The following is a 12,706-nucleotide window of genomic DNA, read 5'->3' on the forward strand; positions in this document are numbered from 1 at the left end:
TCAGACACTAACATGAAGGGGGCAGAATGACATCAGATATTGACTTTAACTGCAAGAAATTAATGACTGTTTGTTGACAGAAAGACATAAATTGCAACTAAAGCCACTGCATAAAAGCTAAAGAGAAAACAGTTTTTACACAGAAATCTTCTCAACTGTAGGCTAAACAATCAAATTTGCTTAACAGAGTGCAAGTTACTTGCCAAACATAAGAATGAGATTTATATATTAGGCTGTGCAGCACAAAATGAAGTGTACAAGGTAAAGTTCCTTTGCACATGGCAACGAGAAGGGGCTGGAAATAGGGCCCTTACCTGCCTCTGTAAATAGCTCCCTTACCCACAGATAGATCCTCTGATACATATATGTGTGAACACAAGTAATCAAAATAAGGTGTTGCTCTTTTCCTGTCTGCATCAATCATTTTTCTTAATTATCATGTTCAAGCCTCATGACTTGTGTAATTTACTGCTTATGACAGTTTGCTGCTGAACTGAGCAATACTGTGCTGCTGAAGTGCCCTGTGGACATGGTAGTACCAGGCACTCCATGGTCTCGCTCTGTGTCTGTGGGACCTGATTCCCTGCTAGACTGTCATTCCATGAAGCGTCATCAGATCAGATCATGTGGCTGAATAGCTTTAGTAAATCCTGGGCTTGTGGGGAGAAGAGCATTGCCACACCCAAGAACAGCAAATAGCCTACAATATTGTCCCAATTCACAAAGATGATTTATGTCAACATATATTAATTCATGTCCTGGGCCATAAGTATCATTTTCTTTGATGAAGGAAATGGTTTCATTTATTTGTTTGTGCTTGACAGACTTTGAATTGTAGGGTCCACTGCTGATGGGTTGGTTTCTTCTGTAGTACATAGGCTGCAGACTGCTTTAAAAGGCAATCACTCATCTAAGTGCCCTGGGGAAAAGAGGGATGGGGGATGGCAGAGCTCAACTTCCATGAGGACCTTTTGAATATTGAAGCTCATTAACTTTGTGTTCAACTTCTAAGGCTATGATTCTTCTTAAAGATTTGCACATAAAATCTATTCTTGATGCTGAAATCTAAACAGGCCAACAGTTCTCATGTATGCTTCATAAATAACATGAAAGCAAGAGGAGGGACACCCTGTGATTCGGTATCATACTGGTGTCTGCAGTGACTTCTGTGAAGAGGTGCCAGCTCTGCTCCTCCAAGGAAAACCCCACTCCCCCTGCAGATGGGGCACAGACACCTTGCTTCATCTGTCTCTCTTAGAGTACTGAAATGCTTTTGAGGTGAGAGTGGCTGCTCAGATGACAAAAGTGAAGGACAGTATTTAGGCAAACATTGTGACTTTTGGTAAGAAACAGAGAAATACTTATTTTCAGAATATCAGTCCTCACAATGTACACTGTTTTTCTCAGAACTTTCACCTAACACTCGTTCTAGTTAAATGTTTAAAGAAAACATGGATCTATTGGTTTAAAATGCATTACAAATTCATGATTGTTTAATTTCTGCAGCACTTCCTTGCTAAGGGTATCAAATCATATTTTATACACTATTCACTTTAATTTCTCAGCAGTACCATGGGTCATGTACAAGAAGTTTCAGCACACTTGATTTGCCATCACACAAACTGAAGCAGAGTTTTGGTGATTCAGGTTATATATCTAATTCTGGCTAGGGTCCTGCATCTTGAACAGGTTGTTTTTGTCTGCTCATCCATTCATCTTTGCAATACATAGATTTATTTTTCCTGCTGAGAAGCTTTTTGTAATGCAAAGGCATAATCCAGAAAGCAGAAAAAAATAGCTTGCTCCCTGAGTAGCGTGCACACCAGATCCTTGTATACGGTGGTGCTATGTGTGGGGATCGCTTGACTTGAATGCCTTGAGAGGTGCAAATTCCAGTTAACGTCTCTCCTGTGATGGTGCATTTATAAGGTTTGCATTTAGTGAGGTAGCACTGCAGAACTTGCTTTCATCAAGGACAAAAATAATGGCTCTTCCTCCCAGCTGCTGTTTTTTGTGGCATTTGTAGTTTCTACGTACTTCTAAGGCCTCTGTCTGCCTGTTGGATTTTATTGACCAATCGGCTAGGTTATCTGGAGGAGAATAGGGAGAGGGAAAAGGTAGGATGGAAAGATGAAAGTATTATCTGTAAAGCTCCCTTTCCCTAAGATATTTCTTTCCCCTTATCCTTAAGATATTTTTCCTTATCTCTAAGATATTTTTTTCTTTATGTAATTCAGATTGCATGTTTCTTTCCTCTTTTGATTTTCTACTCTACCAATATAGGACTTTTATAATTTGAGGAAGTATCAGCAGAGGCACATGAGGTCACTGTGTTGTGTTGCCAGTTTTCTCTGTAAAGGATTGGGTTATTGTTTTTTCATTTTCCCCTGCTTTTTGAAATAGCAGGCTGCATACAGCAAACCCCAGCCTTTTCAAGCTAGAAGGAATATAAAGCAGGGCAGAGAACCTCTGGCCCTGCTTGTCACTTTATAGTGGGAAGTCAATTTCTGGAGGCAGGGGTTTGGCTGGTCTTGGAAGCAAGCTTGGACTTGTTCTTAATTCAGCTCAGGACTTTTTCAGTGGTGGTCACAGTCCTAAACAGCTATTTAAAGCTACCCAGATGCCTTGAGCCAAACACTCGCACAACCTAATTTTACAAAGCTTTTGATCTCTCATCCTGGGCAGGCTTGTTACTGTTAAAATGAATTAAAACTGAAATGGTCAGGCAGTTGGCCTGATACTTTAGGCGTACTATTGTACACTACATAGCTTGCATGGTACCAATGAGTTCTGGAGAAGGATGATGTCTCCCCACTTCCCCTCCCATGGAAAACCACATCCTGAATTGTCTCTCTCACAGCGTGGGGTTTAATCCACCATGAATCTTCCCAGCTCCAGGTTAAGAGAGACTCAGGGAAGGAAGGGGAAGTTGTGGATGCCACGTTTGTGCTCATCACTGATCTTTGCCCAGGTGCAGCTTAGAGAGGACCACTCATGGAAGCATACTCTCCGGTGCGTGCTGGTGCCTTGTACCCCGGGCATAGGCCCCCCTTGGCAGAGGGCTCCCAGCTCTGTCTTGGCTGGTGCTACGAGCTCCTGCGTTGCTAATGCTAGCACGCACAGTGCGACAAGAGTCACTGAGCCCCACTAGCACCTCTCCCTTTGGGAACTCTGGAGAGAGGTTTGGATATATTCTTTCCAACTAAATTTGCAGTGGTATAAGAAAGGGTTATTAGTGACTTTTCAATGTGTCGTGGGCAGCCCCAACCCCTCTGCAGCCGAGCCTGGGCTCTGTGCTCCAGCACACTGTCAGAGGGACCCCACTTTTCCATCCATGGAGGCGAAGCACACAAAGTGAAAAAAGCTGCAGCCAACACCCCAGAACACAACCTGGCATAAGTTACAAGGTGTGCCTGTGCCCTTTCTGTGGGACACAGGCAACATTCAGCTAATTAAGGCTTCTGTGGTTTATTACATTTACAAATGTTCTTCAAGGGAGGGAAAAGGTGGACTGAAGTCTTGCTGTGAATTTTTTTCCTTGCTCTGACCTGAAGTTAGGCTGACTGTAACAGCAACCTTCCTTTTTAGCATTCTCAGTTACTTCTACATATAGAACAGGCACTTCATCTACTGCACAATGTTTGGCAATAGAGAAAGAGAGGACGTTTTTTTCTATTAATGTAATAGAATTATATTGGGAATGACAACAAAAATTGAATATAAGGTCTAACAAAATATATTCCCTAGATCCTACTAAACTCTACAGGCTCAGAAAATGTCATGAAATCAGGCTTTAACTATGACATTCTTTGCTTCTTATACAATAAGAGGAGGAGTAACATGTTTTGGGTTTGTTGTTTTTTTTTTCCTGAGGGAAAATACTTATCAAATTCTAGACCCTCCACATATAGAACATGTAAAAATAATTGCAATTGACTTCATAAAATTGGCCAGAGCTGTTCAAGAGACAGTTGCTTGTAGGTAAATTCCCTGTGAGATGTACCTTTCAAGCATGATGTTCATCCCTTTGCAAATGGCTAGCATGGGGTCACTGATTCGCTAAGCCATCAAGAATAGACACAAGTAAGACAGAGTCAGTGTGCTGATTCTTTGCACAGAAATGAATTGGATCTTTAGGGAATGGATAGCTATTCTTCTTATAACCCTGACCTGAGATACAGCTGCAGCTCCCTACAGATATAGGTGGGCAAACCTGTGAACAAAATCCAGACTTATTAGCCTCCTTATAATCATCTCCACAAGCAGAGGAAGTACATTTGACCTGGCTTCCCCTATCCTTCCCCACCCAAGTATATGTGGAGTTTATTTCACAAAATGAACAGAAGCAAGGAGAAATCACTCACCACATGGTGAACACTTGCAAAGTTGTTTCACAGAACCTTCACTACCATGGTGGCTTTCCTGGGGTCTGTAGCTCACTTCTTGATAAAGGCAAGAAACCATATGGTGGAGACATTTGAAACCTTTACTACCACTTTTTGCATCTTTTTTAGGGTTGAGACATTTATGTAGGTGGTCTCAGATTGGTTCATGCTCCCTAGACTAGTCTCTGCATGCGAATGGAATAGTAGAACTGTATCAGTTCTGCTGTGTCTGGTGCTTTACCACAGTTTAAGGGTCCAAACTTTAGCCATTTTGAACTTACGCTTTCTTATTTGACTTTATCTTGAAGATGGAGGTGGAAAGAGCCTGTCGGCTCATCATATTCGATGCAAGGTTTCTCTATGTGGTATTTATCAGGGCATCATCCAGGGGAGCTCCAAATGACTGCAGTGATAGAGCTGAACTTGTTTCCCCTCGGGAGACTGCATAGAGGGCATGACACATAGGCTGCATGCATACCCTGCATGCATTTGCCCTGTCAGGTTTTACACATCTACTGCATCGAAGAGCAGCTGCTAGACAACTGAAGTGGTAAGCAACAGCAGCTTTCAAAGTGGGAATGTGAACTGAAGAGTGTCACCTCTCCTGCTTTGATAAAGACCTTGTGTCAGGTTCTTTAGGAAATTTTGACTTGCAGCAGCCTCCTGAATCTGACAACTTGACTCTGCAATCTGGACATCCAACATTCAGCTGAATATATCTTCCCTTTGGGCTGTCTTCTCTAATATAAACAGTAAATTCAGACTCAGTCTAATATACCTCCAAATTGCCTGCTTTTCTTTGAAGTACCTCTGACAACAGTTTTATGAAATAGTGCCATTAGTGCAGAAGTTGTGTGACATGGGAGGACTTGCTAAAGGTTTTTAAAGGTTGCTTGTGTATTATACCTTTTTTTCTATAAAAATGAAGCCTTCTCAAATCTACTCCTGCCACAGAACTTCACTGAAACCTCAGTCAGCCTCTAGAAGAGCATAAAAAAGTTGGCAAGATTTACATGCATTTATAGCCTTGCATTGGTGATGTTACTCTGATCAGGACCTCAGGCTGTATCTGGAGTTAATAGCAGAAGGGATGAGCCTGAATCTTAATCATTATGTGGTTATTGGCCTTTTTGAAGTTTTTTCACCCCATTTGCTTGACAGTGCTTAACAAAATGCTGTTTCTACAGGTTGTCTTTGACCTCAGTTTCAGTTTAATTACTTCCCACCAAAGGAACTTCCCTCAATCCTTTATTAACCTGGTTAATAAACACACACAATTCTGGTTTTCTTAAATAATTTGCCCAATTAGGTTTCTTTGCTGCCATCAGGGATAGTAGTTTGTGTGTCTGCAAAGGGAAGTACTCAGTAGGAAACATGGCACAGCTGTGATGTATTTGAGATGAACTTCAGTACACTTGGGATCTTGACTGTTTTCAGTGTTACTTTGAGGCTTGATTTAGCCTTTTAGATCTAGCACTGAACTAGAATTGGCAATTGCACAGTTCAATGAAATTTAGTTTGGTCAATTTAATTTTCACAGTTTTGCTTTTACACAGCTTCTGACTTAATCCCTCTTGAGAAACCAGCGGTATGGTTAGAAAGTTATATCAAACCAATAACTTTCATATGAAAATCAGTAGAAGCGATACTTTTAAAGGAGGTCTGTTTTTAATGTGAAAATCTTTGTAGGAGAAAAATAAGGCTATTTTGAATTTTCAGTGAAATTTCAGGTTCAGACAGCTTAAGTACACTTGAGAAGAGCCCAAATCTCTGAAGTATTTTTACCCCTGATTGGTTTATCCTCTCTGGGTGGATGTAAAGACAACTACTCTCTGAGGGACTCTGCAAGTTAAGTTCATTCCTACTTGCCTCAGAGCTTGGTCTTACTTGCATAATTTCAAAAACCTCATCTGAAAAAACCACTGATTTCACATCAGTGTTAAAAAGAGGTGAATGACTGTGGTTTAGGCTTGAATTTTAGATTAGGACTATCTCTCTTTTGGGCTGGAAACCAGAAGGAAAAAGTTACCAACTTGTTTTAACTGAATAACTTGGGGAGAGGTAGAGAGCACAGCTGTTCTTTTTCTGGAAAGCTTCTTATGCCTCTAGCTGGGTTAGCTTTGTAGTTAACCTGTCTCAGCCCTTGTACTGCACTTGAGGAAAGCTATACTCTGCATGAGGGTAGGTAAATGAGATTCACAGCAAATGGGTTGATTGCTTGAACTGGTTGGTTCCCAGCACTAGGAGCGTTGTCCTGCTGCATAAAAAGAACATACTTAGCAGTGCATGTGCCTATTTGGCTAAATTATTAAAATACACACCTCAAAGAGAAGGAAATTTATCAAAGAACAAAGTACATGGCCAGCTTTATGTGTTCAGTAAAGTCTGATCCAAAATCCCCTGAGGAAGGTGTAGTACATTTCTGAGTGATTTGAAGGACTTTGGCCCATGAAGTGTCAATGGCTTGACAACTCAGATCAGATTTCCATGGACATTTGCATGCCTGATGATACTGATGAGTGCTTAGTGGGCTCTTTTGCCTGGCCTTAGCAGGTCTGGCATCTAGCTGTTACTGGCAGCAGTGGCAGTTAGATACCTAATTCATCATCTTTGCATGGGTGTTCCCTTTATCCAGGAAGAAGGGTGTTCAGTTTTCTGTCAAATAATTTTGCTCTTGGCTTGTCTCAGCAAGACTCCAAATGTGATGTGGATAAATAAAGGTAAACACCTGCACCAACAACTGAATTTCCAATTTTGAGTAACTAGATAGTCCAAGAATTGAGTGGAAGTCTTAATAATGTAAAACTGCGAATGAGTTTAATGTTCTGTGACCGTATTTTCTGCCAAGTCATGGTGTAGCTCTGTTCTCTGGCCAATGCCTTTTTGGATGCCATCTATGGCTGAGCCATGGTCTTTGTGTAAATGAGTAGACCTTGTTCCCAGCTGGAGAGGTTACTTGAGAGTGACACAGCTGCTTTTTGGTGTCTGCCTGTGTATCATATGGTTGTGTGGCCAGTGATGGGAACTGCTCCTGGAGCCATCACTGAGCCCTACCCCAAATGCTGGAGTGGGGCTGTGCCCTGGATCCCAGTTCTGAGCACTGCCTCTCTGCTTTTTAATGCCTGACTCTATTTTCGTCCTTCTGTGCTCTCTCTAAGCATTGGTGTGTTTGATCAAAAGGAATGCACTGACAAAATTGAAACTTATATATACCCCTCTCTTCTGCCTGCATACATAAGAGAAAAGCACTTACACATGTCATGTGAATACAGAAATAATTTGGTGTTTGATTGCACATCAGGCTTCCCAAAATACATTCTCATCAGACATTCAGGAAACATTATGGTTTTATTACCAAGGGAAGGCTTTCACTTTTGTTATTTTTGTAGGGGAAATTGTTCTGGATTCTATAAAATACGATCTTCTAACCATAGAGACTATTTGTTTTGAAACCGTTGCATGAAAGAAATTAAGATTTCAGTTTCGCAGCTTTTATAATTGTAGAGATTATCTCTAGTTAGCTGCTGTGAAGCAGGGAGTTCTTGTTATGTTTATTTGTTTAGAACCATCCACCTCAGGTTCAAGGCACTCATGTTAATACACTAGTACAAGATGGTGGGAAAGCATTCAAAAATATTTGCACACTGCACTGATGCCCCACAAAATGATTTGTCTTGCCTGCTGATGCTAAGGACATCAGACTGTTTTTAAGTTGCTGCCCAGAACAGAAAGGAAGATGACCATAAATGCTTTCTGCCCCTTTTGGCTCTCTCACCAATTCCCTTTTTGAGTTCCCACATCTTATTTTCTTACCTTTATTTTCTCTTCTGCTCTAGACTCCCCTTTCTTCACTCAAATTCTCTGCTCTTATATACATGTAAGTCTCAAAACCCTTTGTGATGTTCCTGTTCATGCTCCACTTTCCTGTTTCACCCATATGCCTCAGGTCCCTGTTCTCTTTCCACATTTGGTTAGGTTTGGCTCTACTACTCTCCATTTTATTTTTTTTAATGTTCATTCTCCCATGACAGACAGATTCCCTGTCTTTTCCCAGGAACCCTGGGAGACCTCACAGTACCTCTATTTTCCCCTTTTCCTCTACTGCAAATCAGGAATTAAACCCTTACAGTGGGTTGCAGAGCATTTCTGTAGCATGAAAGCAGTAAACGCATTGGAGCATTTGTACCCTCACCTTCCTGCAACACCATCTCCTCCTGTACTGCTGTAGCACGTGAGCAGATGTCAGATCTAGAGACAGGGATGCTTTGGGGTGCATTTAGCCCTCATCTTCCTCCCTTTGTAAAGCAGGATGGTGTCAGCTTGATGGCGTCTGTTTGCAGCAGGTGTAAGTGCTTCTAGGCTCCTAGTTAGGAAAAACAACTTCCATTTCAGTTAAAGCAGTACAAAGTGTAGTGATAGATGTAGTCTAAAGATACGCTTTGTGTGAAGTGCTCTTAACTAGAGGCCTGATCCGGCATCTGTTAATTTAACAGGCAGTCCAGGGATGGCTGGAGTAAGCCTCCTGTGGGGTCTTGGGTCTTCAGCCATCCCACAGCTCTGCAGACTTTTTGCTGCCAGGGAGACCCCTCAGACCAAAATGATGATCAGAGGGCCCAGTTCTCTTCATCAGCACACATTAATTCATCTGTCTGACATCCCATCTGGTTTATAAGCCCTGTAGACGTGGCTCTGTTTTGAATGTAGTCGGTCACCTGTGGAGTATTGTAGCCTTTGAAGGACCCCAAAGTCTCTGAGGCAGCTCTCTAGCTACCACAGACTTTGTTGCATCTCTGTGTATGTATGTACACATTGTATAATTTCACCTTTTCTTACACTGATCAAGGCTTTTTCACTTGACTAAATTTAATCCTATAATGCCCAGCTATACCTGCTCTCCTGGTACCCTCTACCTTTAATATTTTCAGCTGCCTAATTCTTGTGAAAACAATTATTCTCTCTGCAGTTTTTCATCCAGCTGTACAGTAATTGTCAATATGTTCTAAATATCCCATTTTATGCCCATCTATAGAGACAATGAGTTCCAGGTACAAGAGAAACGTGGAAATATTTCAGGCTTCTGCTCTGGTGGGCTCATGTTCAATCCTATGTACAGAAAAAAGGGGCAGTTGTCAAAAAGAAAGCAAGAATTGCTCATTCTAGTTTGTACATTTATGTGCCTGGTTTCTTAGAGATTTCTGTAGCTCTTTCAGAATAATTTCCTTTTAACTTCCAGAGAGTATCCATTTGCTCTGTAGTGCCTGCAACGATAAAGGTATTTTCCATCTCTCCTATAATACAATTGTGATAAAGACACAGCAGTTGATCAGTAATCAAGCCCTTCTGAAAATTGTATTTGTCCTTTATTTTGATCTGAAACTGAGCTTTCATTGAACAACGTTAGGTAAAGGTGAAGTCTCCAGAGGTAGATCACATAGTAGCAGGACAGGTATCATCTGAGGAGGATCCAATGAGCTGAAAAGAATAACAGTACAAGAAATTAATTTAATTTGACATAGCTATGAATAATTAACATTTTATAAGGAAATACAGAAATGCAATTAACCTTAGTCACTCTGATGCTCTAGGAAGTACAGACTGTCCTCCTTGTGTTGTCTCTGTGAACATGAAAGAATGAGGAGGCTGCTGTCTGTGAACATGAGAGACTGAGGAGGCTGCAGAGGAGAAGCAGCAGCTCATTCAAAGATTGTCCAACCTTTATACAGCAAACTTACTGTAAAAATTGAATTCCCAAAGTTTTTACATTGGGTGCTATGATATTGAGCTGGATCACACATGCCTTGCAATAGATGCTCAAGCCTTTAATACATGAGAAAAGTTTTCCTTCATGTATGCTTATTGCTTACATGCTCTGTCTGCTCCACTGTCTCTAAGCAAAATAGCAGCAGAGCTAAGACATGCTGAGATGCCCTGGACATCCCAGGTCCCACTGGAAAACCACAGGTCCCACTTCCCTTTGGAAGCTGAGAGCACAGATGACGGTAAAAACCATCTCAAAATATTCTGTATTGGGGCCATTCTTAAAACACTAGCCTATCTTCATACCACGCTTGAGATAACCCAAAACTTCAGGAATTACTCTATGTCCCCTGTTGCTCCTCACAGCCAAGTAGTTCTTGCTGTGCCTCTTTCTGATCACAGCTTAAATTTAGATACTTTAACAGTCTTGCATTCACTGATGTTTTTAAGAGCTGTCATTTTCTCTTTGATTTCCCTTAACATTAAGAAATAAGTAAGTAAGAAAGACAATATGGAGTAAGCAAGAAATAAGCTATGGAGTGAGTAAGTAAGATGTGGACTAATTTTCTCTTTCCTTCTTTTCCTCTCATGGAACCAAATAGGAACAGAAGTTGAGAGAGGAATCCAAATCACCTGTTATCCTCACACTGCTACTCTGTGCAACACCTCAAAACTTCCTCCTCCTCCTTTCTTTGGGTGTGCCCACCTGCATTATGAAGGGGAGCAGGAACCTCACTCTTGCACACCCTGCAGAGGCTTCCAAGGTCTCAGGAAGGAACTGCTGAGCCCTCTTTCCTACATGCACCCACTTTATTGGCATGAGGCTCAGGAAGAGGAAGCAGGAAGGAGCCCATCTTCACCCTGAGCTGGGACCCAGCATAGCAGGCAAAGGTCATACACTGCCTTCTAGGGGGTGGCATTGTCACTGAGGCTTTCACACCCATTTCTGTTTCCCATTCCTTTCTGCATCAAACTTTCCCATATTGCTCAGGTTCCAAGTCAGATCCCAAGTTCATGCTGCCTAGTTTGTGGGTTTTCTACATGGATTATTGCTGCTTTTCTTCTTTTCCACCAAAAAGAGTTTGTTGAAGTAATGTAAAATTTGTTTTAGGAAGTCAAAACCTACTTCTTGCATCATGCTTAAGCTTCACGAAGAAAATTATCACCCTGTATTATTTCTTTTGCTTTGTGTACTGCAAGCCCTGTGATACAATTTTAACTCCTTTCAGAGGGCTGGGATTCTTCCTATTAAGTGCCTGCCCCCATCCTTGGCAAGCCTAATAGTTTGCAGATAATTGTGACCACAGAAACTTTGTAAGTGCTTTGTGACTGGGCAGAATGGTCCTTTCTTCCCACAATTTACAATGCAGATTATTGAGATTATTGATGGATTCATTCGTTTGCCACCTTCATGCTATGATGTGGCAACTGTTAGTAAATGTGACTTTATTTATGGTGATGGCTGTAGTTTTGATACAAAACAAGAGTCTGGCCAAATGATTCTTGCCTCCCCTGTGTACTTTTATTCATTTAGATATAAAATTGTAACCATTCCTTTCCATGGCTGAGACATACAAACCTGAAAGCATTAGGATGGTTCCTAAACAGCTTAAGCTGCTGACCTTGTCCTAGATGTGGGCTCTTGCCCACTGTATGCTAGAGTACCTGTCTTCTCACATGATTAGCATAAGTCTGTTTTCACATTATCCCTGGTTGACAAATCCTGTCTAAGGGGTACCTGTCCCCAGTCTCTTATGATTCCTCTCTCCTTAGAGGTTAAAACACCTCAAACAACCTTCTCTCCCTCCAAACAGTTTTTTAAGTGACAATTAGAAAGCAAATGGTTCAGCTGGTGCAAATGTGGGATTGGTAGGGGAGTCACTGCAGCAAGCTCCAGCTAGGGCACTGGAAAGCCTGACCTCCCTTACATTGCTCCTGTTGCCTGTGGAATTGTAACAGGGAATTGTAGCCTAACAGCATTCTCTTCAAACAGGGAGCCCCTGCTGCATGACAGGTATACATATCCTTTTTCAATAGCGAAAAATGTTAGTATCCCTTATTCTATGTGGCAAGGGTCAAAATATAAAATGAAGACTCTTATCCATGCTCCTCTTGAGCCATGCCTTTATTGCGCTGACTGCATGCAGAGCATCTGCTGCCCTCCTGGATTTCGGTGGTGGCTGGGAATGTTCTGTGTGCAGAAAGAATCAAAGCCAGAGGTTGCGAACACACCAGGATGAGGTCCTGCTTCCTGACGGGCAGGTGGCAGAGTACTGCTGCCTCCAGGTATACTCTGGAAGCTAATGCTGTACTTTCCATCAAATTACAAGAAATGGGAAAGCATCGCCAAGGCAGTCCCTTTATTCTGATGAATGCTGTGCTGAAACAGGTGTCCATTAAACAGCAAGTTTGTTTGTTTGTTTGTTGAGTAAATAGATTGCACTAGTCTCAAATAGCACTCTTTAGCTCCCAGTGCAACAAATCCACTTATCTGTGAGAAACTTCTGCTATTCCTCATTTTGAGTTTTCTGATCAGGAGACACCCAGCTATAATTCATAATTAT

This window comes from Aquila chrysaetos, chromosome 13 (assembly GCF_900496995.4).
Source record: "Aquila chrysaetos chrysaetos chromosome 13, bAquChr1.4, whole genome shotgun sequence".
NCBI classification, from domain to species: Eukaryota; Metazoa; Chordata; class Aves; order Accipitriformes; family Accipitridae; genus Aquila; species Aquila chrysaetos.